This window comes from Miscanthus floridulus, chromosome 4 (assembly GCF_019320115.1).
Source record: "Miscanthus floridulus cultivar M001 chromosome 4, ASM1932011v1, whole genome shotgun sequence".
Taxonomy (NCBI): Eukaryota; Viridiplantae; Streptophyta; class Magnoliopsida; order Poales; family Poaceae; genus Miscanthus; species Miscanthus floridulus.
The window spans coordinates 26,007,405-26,023,043 of record NC_089583.1 but is presented as its reverse complement, the minus strand read 5'-3'; positions in this window follow the sequence as shown (position 1 = coordinate 26,023,043).

Sequence of the window (15,639 nt, the reverse complement as noted above, 5' to 3'; positions counted from 1 at the left end):
TTCTTCTCCAGCTTCAGCAGGTGCCGCCCTTCCATGGTTGGTGACACCCTCCCCCTCCTTCAGAAACGGCTTGTCCCCAAGCCGGTGCTCGTTGATAGGCTTGACGAAGAGCGTCCTCATCTTCCCAGGTGGACAGTGGAACTGGAAGATGGGACCATTGCACCAGAACTTGTGGCGTGGTGTGTGTTGGATAGCGATGCAGTCTCCGATCCAAGATCTGAACAGGGACCTGAAGCTGTGAATGAGGGTCAGGGAGTTCAGTATGTACCTGATGATGTGGAGGAACAACCTGTTTCAATTGTGAAACATGAAATACAGGGTGGATGGAGCTAGTGGCAGGTAAGGCCAATCTGTAAACCACAGAGCCAATCTTGTCGGTGGTGATATAAGGTCCAAAATATCAAAATGCAAGCTTGCTTGATGATCTGGTTGCAATAGACGTTTGTACATATGGCTGAAGCTTCACATAAACAGAATCACCAACAGAGAATTCTCGGAATGTTCTCTTTTGATCTGCATGATGTTTCATTTTGTTCTGAGCCCAAAGCAGATGCTGATGAATAAGCTGCTGCATAAGATCTCTTTCATTAAGCCATTGTTGCAGATCAATATTTTTGCAAGTACCAGCCACATCAATACCCATTTGATTAGGATCATGACCATAGAGCACCTTGAATGGAGTTTGACCCAGTGATGAATGGTAAGATGTGTTATACCAGAATTCAGCAAATGGCAGCCAAGAAGACCATTTAGTTGGACAAGAGTGAACAAAGCATCTTAAGTAGGTTTCTAGGCATTGATTGACCCTTTCCGTTTGGCCATCGGTTTGGGGTGGTAAGCACTACTCATCAACAACTCTATCTTGAGCAGCTTAAAGAGTCCCTTCCAAACCTGGCTGGTGAATATTTTGTCCCTATCTGAGATAAGAGCTTTGGGTAACCCATGCAATTTATAAATTTGTGTGATATAAAGCAGAGCTACTTGAATTGCTGTGTAGGAGTGAGATAGAGGGACAAAGTGGGCATATTTTGAAAATTTGTCAACCACTACCAAAATGCTACTGTATTTGTGGGACATGGGTAATCCTTCAATAAAGTCAAGAGAAACAGTTTGCCAAGCTCCACTGGGAATAGGTAGGGGTGCTAATAACCCAGATAAGCTGCTCTATCATATTTTGCTTGCTGACAGATAGAACATTGAGACACGTATTGTTGGACAGCTTGTTTAAGTTGTGGCCAAGCAAACAACTGTTTAACTCGATGGTAAGTTGCTTCAATACCTGAATGTTCACCAGCAGGACTAGAGTGGAGAGCTTGCAGGAATTTGTTGTTGAATGCTCTGTGACGTTCCCACCCAAATTCTGGCCTTATAATATACAATGCCTTCCTTTAATGAAAAATTACCAGATGGAGACTTGATAGCCAATTCTTGCAGTAACTGACAGGATTTGGGGTCTTGAGCATAAGAAGCTTGAACATCAGCAAGCCAAGTTGGTTGGATAACAGATACTGAAACTAGTTCTTCTATGTCAGCATGGGAAGTTCTGGATAATGCATCAGCCACTTTGTTTTCCTTACCTTTCTTGTGAACAATTTGATAATTAAGCCCCAACAATTTTGTCAGTGCCTTGTGTTGCCAAGGAGTGTGCAGTCTTTGGTCATCCAAATGGATGAGACTCTTCTCATCAGTCTTGATAGTGAACTCAGACTGCAATAGGTAAGGTCTCCAATAGTCCACTGCTAAAAGAATGGCCATGCACTCCTTTTCATAGGTTGATAAACCTTGTGCCTTGGGACCCAGAGCCTTGCTGACAAATGCTATTGGATGTCCATCCTGTTGGAGTACAATATCAATTCCTTTATCTGAAGCATCGGTTTCAATAGTGAAGGCTTTGGTGAAATTTGGTAGAGCAAGAACTGGACTGGTAATTAAGGCCTTTTTGAGGGTTTCAAAAGAATTTTGATGGTCTGAGTCCAAACATACAACTCCTCCTTTCTGAGCAGGTTGGTTAAGGGTTTGGAAAGAAGACCAAAATGCCTCACAAATTTCCTATAATAACTTGCCATTCCAAGAAAGCTTCTGAGGTCTTTAACACAGTTTGGAGGTGGCCAATTTGCTATAATTTGAACCTTTCTTGGATCAGTTGCCACACCAGCAGAACTGATAACATAACCCAGATAGTGTAGTTGTTGCTTAGCAAATGAACACTTGGTCAATTTGACATAGAATTGGTGTGGTTGAAGGAGCTAAAAAACTTGGGTGATGTGGGATAGATGTTCTTTCTAAGTCTTGCTGTAGATAAGCACATAATCTATAAATATTACCACAAATACCCTCAAGAATGGAGCTAGGAGATCATTCATAATCCCCTGAAATGTTGCTGGCCCTCCAGTGACTCCATAAGGCATAACACAATACTCATAATGGCCATTGTGAGTTTGAAATGCTATTTTATATTCTTCATGCTTTGCCATTCCTATTTGGTGGAATCCTGAGCACATACCCAATGATGTGAACCATGAAGCTCCATTCAGTTCATCCAATAATTCATCAATGATAGGCAGTGGGTATTTGTTCTTCACAGTGAGTGCATTTAATTTTCTATAGTCAACACAAAGTCACCAGTCGCCTGTCTTCTTTTTGACAAGAAGTGCTGGTGAAGCAAATGGACTAGAACTAGGTTGTATCAGCCCTTTTTGCAGCAACTCCTTGATCTATCTTTCTATCTCGTCCTTTCGAAAGGGATTGTATCTATATGGTCTCAACCATATATAAAAGGTTGTGCTCCAGGTATGAGAGGTATAGTGTGATCTCCACTCCTGGATGTGGGAAGTTGTTGCAAGGATTGAAAAATGGTATGGAATTGGTTGATGATAGTTTGGATGGCAGGTGGAAGGGTGGGGGTGGTGGTGGTGCTGTCAGAGCTATCTGATATAGTGTCTTCAGTAGAGTTGAACTGGATGATGTACAAGATAGACTCTCTTTTCTGCATAGCCTGGAGCTGTTGAGTAGTGATAGGTGGCCCCATGATGGCTGTAGGCTGAATGCCATACAGTTGAATGGGTTTAGAATCATGGTAAAATTGGAGCCATTTTTGTGGCCAGTGAACCTGCATTGGGCTATGCTTAGAGAACCAGTCCATTCTGAGTATAACGTCATAGCATCCCAAAGGAAGGACCTTAAATGTGCTCTGAAATGTATGTCCTTGTAAACTCCAAAGCATATCAGGTATCTCATGTGAACAAAGAATTTTATTACCATTAGCCACCCTGACTTTAGCTATGTGTTCCAGTGCCTTCCACCTAGGCAACCCAACAGCAGTCTGCTGACTGACAAAACAATGAGAACTTCCCGAGTCCAGCAGCATATAGACCTCCTTGCCCTCCAGATAACCTTTAAATCTGATAGTTTGAGATCCTTCAGTACCCCTTAGTGCTTGAATAGATATTGCCATGAGATCATCACCAGAGTCCTGTTCATCACAATCAACAGCATGATTTTCAGAATGATCATCATAGAGGTACTGCCAAACTTCTTCCATGACTTGGAGTGAGACAATCGGTGGACATTTGTGTCCAGGGCCCTACTTCCCACTACACTTGTAACACAATCCCTTGGATCTTCGATAGGACTTGAGAGTTGACAGTTTATCATCAGGGGCTTGTATCTTGACTGATCTGCCTGCTTCTTTACTTCAGTATTGAGAGTCAGCTGTCCTGGTGTATACATTGTTCTAGCCTTACTTGTATCACTATGCTTGTAAGAATCACCAGAATACCTCTTGGAATGGTCCCATTTCTTCAGCTCTTTACTGGAAGAATCCAGCAGAGCTTCCTCCTACAAAAGGGCAAGGGAACTAGCAGTATCCAGGCATTGAGGCCTATGAACCATTATAACTGCACGTATTTCTTTCTTTAAACCATCTACAAAACGGTTGGTAATGACAGAGGAGCTTAAGCCCGGATCATGAACAAGCAGTTGGTGTAAGATGTCACTAAACTGCTCTATATACTCAGTAATAGAGGCACTCTTCTGTATGTGGAAAAAGGCTCTGAGAAGCTGGTTATGCTCATCCTTATCAAAATGGAGGCAAACAGCATCAACAAATTCGTGCCAGGACAAGGTCTCTATTGGGTTTTTCAGGGTATGAAACCAAAGCTTGGCAGGCTAAATTCATGGAAGCTATCTTAACCCATTTGCTAGGCTCAACAGAAATAGACATCAAAGTAAGTCTCAGCTCCCTTAACCCATAGCTTAGGATTCGAACCATCGAATTTGGGAAATTCAAGGTTGGGCAGAGCGCCAGATGGAAGCAGGTTAATAACACACTCTAGTCACGGTGCTTAATATCTTCTCCCTTAACCGTAAACTGGGGGGCGGGGATGAAAATTTTTCGCACCTGTGACCGGAGGCGGATATGGAGTGGTGTAAACCACCCCAAATCCGGCGCTCCGGTGCTGGGTTTCATGGTGGTGGCCAAATTGCCTAGACGACACCTCGAAGGAGGTCGACCCCAGATGAGCAGGGTCCACCATCTTCTTCCCCAAATCCAGATCGGGGTGCTCGATCACCGGTTCACCATTGGAGATCGAATGCTTAGAGGAATCCCCGAACAGCTTCTCCATGCACTCGCTGAGGTAATTCACCACATGCTTGATGTCGGCGATGCGGGTGTTCACCTCCGGCTTCCACTGCTCGAAATCCTCCTTCGCAGAGGTCACTTGCACCATGGATTGCTCGAGGTCAGCAATCCCCTTTGAATTCTGGGTCAACAATGCCGAAATTTGCCCTAGCTGTTCTTCAGGCGATGCCATCGGCATCTGGCTCCTGGTGCAGTACGGATGAAACGCCAGGATTGAGCTCTGATACTAGTTTGTCACCGGAATTAGGGGTAGATAGTGGTAGTGGAGTTTGTTTGGTATATATCGATCGTCGGCGAGCCGCCTGACGCCACCGTCACCACGGCCACTGGCCGGGTTCATATTACAAAGATGATCAAACTCAAGTTCGCTATCTCTCGTCTTCCCCTTTTACAAGGCAATCAATGCCTGGACCGTTACATGGGCTGCCATGGGCCGTCGGTCTTCATTTCCATTTCGGGCCAATTACTCTCCGGTTGGGCTTCAGCGCTCTTCTGGCCCGCCCGTGCTCGTCAGCTCTGAGGTCTTCTATTTCAGTGTTTTCTTCTCCAGCTTCAGCAGGTGCCGCCCTTTCATGGTTGGTGACACAATGGTACTTTTCTTAGCACATTTAACTCTTGAACATGTAAATGACATTACTCTATAATAATCTATTTCAGCTATCAACCAAGATACAATTCATTGCATTTTGCTCCTTCAAGATATCAAGTTCCCTCTAACAAAAACATAATATCGTGAAGTCATCGATATTATATAGTTCAGATGGCTTGCGCAATCAACATCACAATAACCTTCTACGTTTAGATGGTCATGACTCTTGAACAGGAGTCCCTTTCTAGGGCTACTTTTCATATATCATAGTATCTAATAAACAATATTGAAATGCCCCACTTCTTGAATAGTGCATATACCGGTTCGCATTGCATAGGAAATGCCATGTCTTTATGACATACTAGATTTATTCCCCACGCGTTGATGCGGGATACTCTTAGTAATATTTCATATGTAACACCTTGCATGTTGAAACAGGATTTTCTTAGAAATAAAGTTGTTGCATTATAGAAGAATACAATAAAAAAGGTAATAGAATATTGTGTCGAATTATAGGAAAAAATATATTGAAATGTTAATTATACTTAAAATGAGTTGGCACTTAGTGTAAATCACACTACGCCAGATTTGCATATCTCTGCCGGCATCATCACTGCCGGATTTGTGAGAACCGACAGTGATGTACCTTCACTGCCGGTTATGAGCTTGAAAATGAAAAAAATGATTGGGGCTGAGCTAAAACCGACAGTGAAGGACCACATCACTGCCGGTTTGTGGTTTGAACCGGCAGTGTTTTGGCGGGCACTCATCACTGCCGGTTTAAGCCAAGAGCCGACAGTGATTGGGCTCTATCACTGTCGGTTCTAGCCAAGAACCGACGATGATAAGCCTACAACACAAAAAGGCTGCAGCAGTCCTCTCCTTCCTCCTCTCTTCCATCCCAAGAACAGAGGCGCGCGTTTGGACCCTTCCCTCCATTGTTGCGGCTGCTCTTCACCATGAAGCTAGTGCTTGGATTTTAAAGAATGGCTTGATCTTTTTGCTTTAAGGTTAGTAACAAACATCGACTCCTTTGATTTTGTTGCTTAATTAACTTCGTTTTGATGGCTACATTGCTTGATTCTCATTCTAGTTCTTTCTCCATTCTAGAGAGCACTTTTCCAATTGGATATTTGTACCAGGCTCAAATTGTGGTGAATTCATCATCCAAAAGGTTGGTGTCTATGAACACATTTAAATTCGTAGCTAATTATTCCATGGTGGTCAAGATAATCATTGTTAGTATGTGATGCTATAATTAGTTCTTAAAAGTAGAGTAGAATAGTTATTCTTTAATATTGTGCAATAATTATTTTTTACTACGATTTTTAATTTATAGGGTCGGGGCTACCAATTTCAATTTTTCAATAATTAGTGTACAATAATGTTTTTCCAAAAATGGTACTTTCGAGCTACAATTGTTGTTTATGAAGCTCGATTTCTTATTAATTCTTTGTAATTACTGTCTCAGTATTTTTTTTGTGTAGAGATGGATCGAGAGTGGATGCATCTGTCCCGAACAGACAAGCGGTACATGCATGGCGTCAGCTAGTTTATCACCGATGCCAAAGCCCATGCTGGGAATGGGAACCCTGTCTTCTACCCATGCAAAGATTGCAAGAATCATAGGAACTTTCGTCAAATTGAGTCTATACGATCGCACTTGATTACCAGGGGGTTCATGCCAAACTATACGATATGGACTATGCATGGCGAGGTTGGTGTGAATGTTCTGCAGGAAAATGATGATGATGTGGACATGCCTAACGTAGCCATCCACGATGCTGACGAGGAACCCGGTGTCAACACGGAACCTATGGCCACAGTTAATAATGTGTTTAGGAACACGCTAGCTGACGACACCGAGGATAACGATGGTATTTCTCAGCTGCTACGTAATGTAGAGACCGGATGTCTTAGTGAAAGATAGCTGAGAAAGCTAGAGAAAATAAGACAAGATGGCAAAACACCATTGTATAGGAATTATCCAATGAGCAAACTGGAAGCCGACATCATGCTGTTAGAGTTCAAATCGACAAACGGATTGAACGATAAAGGCTTCGATCAGTTGTTAGGTATAATAAGGAAAATGCTCCTAAAAAACGAGTTGTCAGAAAAGACATACTTGGCCAAGCAAATGAACTGCCCCATCTGCCTCGAGGTTGAAAAAATCCACGCATGTTCCAATGATTGTATATTGTACCGTGAAGAAAAATACAAAGACTTGCACAAGTGCCCCAAGTGTGAAGCTCCACGGTACAAGGAAGGGCCGTTAGATGAGGGCACCAAGACCAGAGGAGGTCCCATAAAGGTCGTTTGGTATTTCCCTATAGCTCCCCAGGTGCATAGGCTGTTTGCATGTGCAAAGTCAGCCAAGCTGTTGCGCTGGCATGACAAAGAGCGTAAGAAAGATACAATGATAAGGCACCCCGCCGATGGGCATGACTACAGGACTATCAATACTATATTCTATAAGGACATCAGTAGAGAGGTAAGGCACCTTTGGTTTGCTTTGAGCACAGATGGGATGAATCCTTTCTACCAGGTTAGAAGCAATCATAGCACCTTGCCAGTGACGCTCTATATATACAACCTTCGACCTTGGGTCTGTATGAAGCGGTCATACATCCATATGCCACTACTGATCCAAGGGCCAAGATAGCCTAGGAATGACATCGATGTGTTTCTGGAACCAGTGATCGATGAACTAGTAGAGATGTTTAAAAAGGGTGTGCCGGATGTTTGGGACGAGTACAAAAACGAACATGTCACGATCAAGGGAGTACTTATCGCTACAATCACCGACCTACCAGGTCGAGGTTCGTTGTCAGAGAGAAGACAAAACGCTATACTAGATGTGTCGAGTGTTTGGACGACACCGATGCGGTAAATTTGCCAAATAACTCAAAGATAGTTTATATGGGACACCATAGGTTCCTACCTAAGGATCACCCTTACCACAGGAATAGAAAAGATTTCAACGGTGCTATTGAGAAACGCTTAGCTCCAAAATATCGAGACGGGCCTGCGATACTTCGAGAACTCAACAAACTAGAGGTTGTCCTTGGGAAGGGAGACAATGCAGTAGTAGCGCCTGATGGGAGCATTTGGAAGAAAAAATTGGTTTTCTGGAAACTACCTTACTGGCCATTTCTGAGTGTACGCCACTGTCTTGATCCCATGCACATCACTAAAAACGTGTGTGCTAACACTCTTAACACCTTGATAGACACCAGGGGGATATCAAAGGATTCACTAGCCACACGCCTAGACATGCAACACTTGAGAATTAGGAAGGAGCTGCATCCCGTGGAGCTAGAGAATGGCTAGTTCGAACTTCCGGTTGTGTCATGGACATTGAAGAAGGAAGAAAAACGTGCGCTAATTTCTTTCTTCAATGAACTCAAAGTCCCGACGAGTTACTGTGCGAACCCGAAGAGGCTAGTAAACATGAGAGAACTCAAGTTCAACTATGGCCCTATGAAGGCCCATGACTGTCATGTCATTATGACTCAGCTACTCCTTGTTACCCTACGTGGTATCCTCCCCCCAAAGGTCCACGCCCCAATCATAAAGCTTTGCTCGTTCTTCCACACAATCTCAAAAAAGGTCATTGATGTGTCCACGCTAGAGCAGCTGTAGCGGGACATAGCCGAAACTCTCGTTAGGCTTGAGATGCATTTCCCACCGACTTACTTTGATATCTCATTGCATCTGCTCATTCATCTTGTTGACAAAATTAGAGCCCTTGGCCCAATGTACCTGCATCAGATGTTTCCTTTCGAAAGATTGATGAAAGTTTTCAGGAGGTATGTTAGGAACAGATTCAGGTCAGAAGGGGGCATGGTTGAAGGATGGTCAACGGAGGAGGCCATTGAGTTCTGCACATATTATCTAGACATCAAAAGGGTTGGAGTTCCAGAATCTCGTCATGAGGGAAGACTACGTGGCAAAGAAACGATCGGGGAGAAATCTGTTATAGTAGACGACCCTATTTCTTTCAAACAAGCACAGTTTGCTGTTCTCCAGCAAGCCGAGGGTGTGATGCCATACATTGACGAGCATAGGCAATCGCTGGAAACTTTGTATCCGAGCAGGTCACAGGCTTGGTTGGATAAAAAATATAAGGAGGAATTTGTCAGCTGGTTGCGACGTCGCTTGCTTGGAATAAAGTTGGGTAATCAACTAGATGCCTCAGCCAAGGGACCTTCAAGTACATATCTTAAGTACCAAGGGTATGAGATCAATGGATTCACATTTTACACAAAAAAGTAAGATGGAAAGAGCACATACCAAAATTATGGTGTTCGTTTTGATGCTCACGACGAGAACGGCAACGTGTAGGCGACATACTATGGTTTCATAGAGGAGATATGGGAGCTAGCCTATGGTCCATTAAAGGCAGCTCTTTTTCGCTGCCAGTGGGTCCGGCTCGAGGATATCAACACTGATAGTGAAGGGTTCACTACCGTTGATCTCACTAAGACCGCATATAGAGACGACCCCTTCGTCTCAACAAGACAAAAGGAAGGCTAAAAGTAGTCCTAGAAGGGAAAAGGAAGATTATCGGTGTCGATGGAGTGACGGACGAAGAAGACTACAGGGGCTATCAGAAAATGCCTCTATTCAGGGCGAACGTACCCCTACCTATCCTTTAAGAGGGTGACGAACCTGCTTATGTACAAATTGATCACAATGAGGCCCTCATTGTTGATGCACCTAAAGATAGTTAGATTATTGTTAACAATGTAATCATTATGCAGACGTTGTATCAGTAATTCGCACTGAATATTTAATTTATATTTTGTGCGCATCTCTATAATTTAATTATTGACTATGTAATCAAATATTAAGATGATGTTCACAAACACTATTATTTGATAATTATAGACCATTAATTAATTATCATAGAATTAAATAATCAAGACACAAATTTTTGTGTTATTTTAGAATATAAACTAACTACATTTTTTATATTAATAGATATATAAAGAAAAGCAAACTAACCGAACTCCATATCCTAGCTCAGCGGTTAAGGCCGCGCACTCTGTACTCTGAGACCCACGCTCGAATCCTAGGCGGGCCAAACTTTTTTGATTTTGTATTTATTATTTAGTAGTGCATTACGATGGGATAAAAGAAAAAAATAAAACCATTCTAACCAAACTCCCTATCCTAACTCAGCGGTTAAGGCCGTGCACTCTCGACCCCGTGACCCACGCTCGAATCTCAGGCATGCCAAACTTTTTTATATTTTTTACAAAAAGGCTACGATGGTAGGCTCCAAACCGACAGTGTTTTTATATATATTTTTTACTAAAAAATGGCGGCAGGGCCCTTCACTGCCGGTTTTGGTTTTAAAACCGGCAGTGATAGCTGCTATCACAGTCGGTTGCTCAAACCGACACAGAAGGCCCAATTCACTATCGGTTTTTAAACTAAAACCGACAGTGATGTGTAGATGCTCCTCATATGCCAACAATGCTCCCATGACCACAACAGTTGGAACACTGCTCCCACCTACCCCGACAACTTTAGTTTAGAAATAAAAATATACCACGACTGCTAGCCTCTATAAAATGGCCCTCGAACATGAGCTAGCCTCTCCATACATGTTGGTTTCAGCCAGGCCTTATTAGCCATGATACAATGTTTTCCTCTCACAGCAAACCACATATATCATTATGCATCGTAGTCCACCAAAATAGTGCACACATGAGGTACTAGAAGAATGCTACTGAGGTACACATGAGGTGGTTAAATTATAATGTGTTGATACACATTGATGGTAACATTGACCTGCACGCAAATAGGTATTTGTTATCGTATATGGAATTTTAGTGTAAGGTCTTTGTTATCGTATATGTAACTTATTTCTAATTTTTTGTAATTTTTTTGATGTATTTCATTACTATATAAATAAATATATCATTCTTATTAAAACTTTCCCACTATAGTATCTAAATAAATATACCCTTTACATATATGCACCTTCACTATCGGTTCTATTTAGAAACCGGCAGTGATAGCCACCTTCACTGTCGGTTCTATTTAGAAACCGGCAGTGATTACCACCATCACTGTTGGTTCTATTTAAAAACCGACAATGATGTCCATGCCCCCCTATATAAAACAAATTGTCGGCCACATAAATCGATCCCACCCACCCATGAACTCTCTCAGTCTTATTTCTCACGTTTCACTCCCACTTCTCAAGACATCCACTCTCTCTACGTGATTTGGTCATGGCTCCTACATTTTTCAATGGTATTGATATGTTGTCTTCTCTAATATTGTATCTATATTCATTTGATATATATTTATATTCATGTTTCTTTGCATTCTACATTTATATATATTCTTATTTCTTGCATTCGATCTATATTTAATTATGTTGCCACATTTTACTTGGAAGAATTTTTTTGTACATATATTTTATATTCATATTTTTTTTGCATTTTATCGATTAGGTGGTATGAACAACGGATCTCCTCCACCACAAGAACCAGGTTTCCACCCTGGCGATGAACCATTCGCTCCTAATGTGGCCATTCCACGGTTCCCTGTTCCAGCTATTGTATGAAATATTTTTTTCAACATCTTTTGTTTTTTTATGCTAACAAATAAGTGTAATTAGTTTAATATCATTGTTGCATGCATATATGTCGCAGACTATATCCCCAATAGATTGGCTACGAACAGCATTTAGCTTGTTCTTTATCTCGGACATCGTCGAGAACGCGGCATCTAATGCAAGCGGTCGGCTATGGACGTGTGAACTCAGTTTTTTCATCCCTGTGAGGGGTTCAAATCACCAAAACCATATCCACAGGACAGGAATACAGAGCCCGGACGTGATAAGTGCCCAATTAAGTGCCGTGTGCATCTTTTTAGAGGTACTTCGATGTATTTGCTATGATGTGCCTGATTTCTCGCATTTCAAGGCACTTACTTTGAATGCTAGTGATATCCCCGTCCCGCAAGCAAGCGAATGGTTTGCAAGCTACAACCATGCGGATGTGGTAAAATGGTCACTTATACCTGAGTCGTTGTTATTTGTTGTTTATTATTGTAATGATATTCTCTATTTTTTTTCTTTTTCTCCATAGGCAGATTGCGCTACAGGACCTTACCTATGCTGCATGTGGCTTGTGGGCAGTTCTAGACTAAGCTACGGAGCAACTCGAGTACGATTGGGACTTATGCAATGGAAACCTTGACCAGCTCACTATAGAAGGATGCCAGTACTACATAAGGATTACTAACAGGGGCAGTGGTCGTTTAGTAGGTTACATCTATGGCCGACCATTCTTTCGGTATTGTGAGGCACGAGAGAGTTACACTCATACGGGTATTGGACTTCGTTGATACAAGCGGATACATAATCCGTGACATCAACTATCATATATGGCTACAGAGGCATGTTAGTGTGCGTGGCCCAATCGATCCCGATAGTGATTCTGATAGTAATTAATGTTTATTTAGCTAGGTTTTCAAGGTCGTAGTTTAATTGGGTTCTAATTTTAATATGTACGGCTTTGTGTGTTTAATTATTATCATGCATGTAATTCGTGTAATATTTGTTGGGCAATTAGAAATATACATTCTGGTGTCATATTGGTCACAAAACTATTCTCTGGCTTGCACATGCCACGTGTGAAGGAAACACCAAGTTTGGGATTTTCCGGAGATGGTTTGCTACTTTCTAAGGTTTAATTGAATTTCCGCGCGACGAGACCGTTTAATTATAGGTTGAACTAAGTCTACCCACAAAAAGATCCGGAATGGTGCAAAACTCTTACATAGGCTCTAATGTGTCCTAGGGATAAGAATTTTGTGGAGGTGGATGAAAAAATCTATTGGGTCCAAGATGAAATTCGTCCTCTTTTGTCTCATTCAGCATATAGAAAAATATAATTAATAAAAAATGACTAGAAAAACCTAAGATCTTGTGTGGGGTTTTAATTTAGGTGTACATGCTTACCAAAAAAATTTCAAGCCATTTCGACATAGGCGGAGTATACTTGCTTCACAGAGATACATGTGCCCTTTCATCGAATCACAACTATACACATAGATTATCAAGGTTTCTGTGGTTCATAGGCATTCCGGTATCATATTGGTCTCAAACTTTTTCTTAGGATTATACGTGCCATGTGTGAACGAAACACCAAGTTTGGGATTTCCTGGAGATGGTTTGCTACTTTCTGAGGTTTAATTGAATTTTCGCATGATGAGACAGTTTAATTATAGGTTGAACTGAGTCTACGCACGAAAAGATCTGGAATGGTGCCAAACTTTTACACAGGCTCTAATGTGCTCTAGGGATAAGAATTTTGTGGAGTGGATGAAAAAAATCTATTGGGTCCAAGATGAAATTCACCCTCTTTTGTCTCATCCAGCACACAGAAAAATATAATTAATAAAAAAATGATTAGAAAAACCGAAGATCAATTGTGGGATCTTAATTTGGATGTACAAGCTTGCCAAAAAAATTTCAAGCCATTTCGACTTAGGAATACATATGCTTCTATTTATTCAGTATATAAAAGAATTTTTTTAATATATATAAACATCACTGTCAGTTTCAAAAAACCGGCAATGATGAGAAGAAATCGACAGTGATGCTTGTTATCACTGTCAGTTTATTTTGAAAATCGGCAGTGATATATAAACAATTAAAAAAATTGTGTCAGCCCTCGGGTTTGAGCTCAGGTCTTGGGCTACAGAGTTCAGACACTTAACCAAAAAAAATTTCAAGCCATTTTGACATAGGAATACATATGTTTAATAAATTATAAAATTAAACCAAAAAAATTGGGCCACCCAGGATTCGAACACGGGTATTGGGGGCTGAGTTGCGGGGTCTTAACCGTTGAGCCAGTAGGAGGTATTCGAAAAGTGTGGAAAAGATAAGTTACTTATACTGTAACTGCTACACGGCAATCACTGCCGGTTTAAAGAATGGCCCGGCAGTGATGTACCCCCATCACTGTCGGTTTCTACTTACAACCGGCAGTGATGTACCCCCATCACTGTCGGTTTCTAATTAGAACCGGCAGTGATGAGGTCTGGTATAAAAGCCCACCGCGGGTTAAAAAATTTCAACCCCGCGCCAATAGTTCCCAGCCCCGTGCTCCTCTTCTTCGACGCCGACGCCCGTGCACCACCCTAAGCCAGAGCACCCGTCCACCGCCCCCCGCGCCGTTGTTCCTAGCCCCGCGCTCCTCTTCTTTGACGCTGAGGCCCATGCACCGCCCCACGCTGGAGCAACCGTCCACCGCCTCCCGCGCTGCCATTCCCAGCCCCGCGCTCCTCTTCTTCGACGCCGACGCCCGTGCACCACCCCACGCCGAAGCACTCCCCACGCCATCGACCGCCAGATGCTGAAGCACTGCCGAGGCCTTCAGGAGTGCGCGCGGACAACTGCTTTCCCACCCCCACGGTGAGTGCGTGGCTCACTGCCTGCTAAGTGTTCGATGAAATGCCCCATGATTGTTGTCTTCCCAATAACAGCCGATTCCTATTCTATTGAGTTACATGCTGTTACTCCTTGGTTTAGCTATAGGTAGTGTCAATTGATGGATTCTTGTTAAATGTGTACATGTATAATCGCTATAGGTAGAGTGTCGATTGATTTTGATGGAATGTATAGCATGCTTAAAAAAAGGCATCTATAGATGTTTGTTCCAGAAAAAAAAAGTTAAAAACAACTTTTAAAATTGGCTCGGCAGCAGCAGCAAGTATGATTGCTAAACCACATTGATCTGCGAATAATAGACAGTCCAATTATTGAGGTTATATTTTATCATGTCAAGGATAAAGAACGTTAAATAGATTTAGTTTGGCCATATAACTTGAATAATAACTCTTGTTCAGTGAGTTACCATTACCACTTACCACATGCCTAATTTACTTAAATGTATAGGCAACCATGGCATGGTATGTAGTGCATGTTGGTCACATGTCTGGGATTTATCGAACCTGGAAAGATTGCTATGCCCAAGTCAATCGCTACCCTGGTAATTTACACAAAAAATACAACACAGAAGCTGAAGCTTTGAGGGCCTACTATAGTCATTCGGCCTACCTTGCAAACCATGGGCAACCGGCCTACTATGGTCCAATGAATGTAAACCATGGCCATCCGCTGGCACTGGAGATCAAAGAAAAGCCACCCGCCGAAGATGTGAAGATTAGGAGAATTGCTCCTTGGTCTTGGAAAGATGTCATGCTTTTATTTATGGCTATGGTCATCGCTTTTCTTATTTGGAAGTTGATGTAGGCTTAGTTTCGTAGAACAGTTGGTGGACTTTGTTGTATGTGGTCAATCAAACAATGATTTTGTTCTAGGTGAACATATGCTATTATTTGACTTTGTTGTATGTGGACTTATTATTAGACTTTG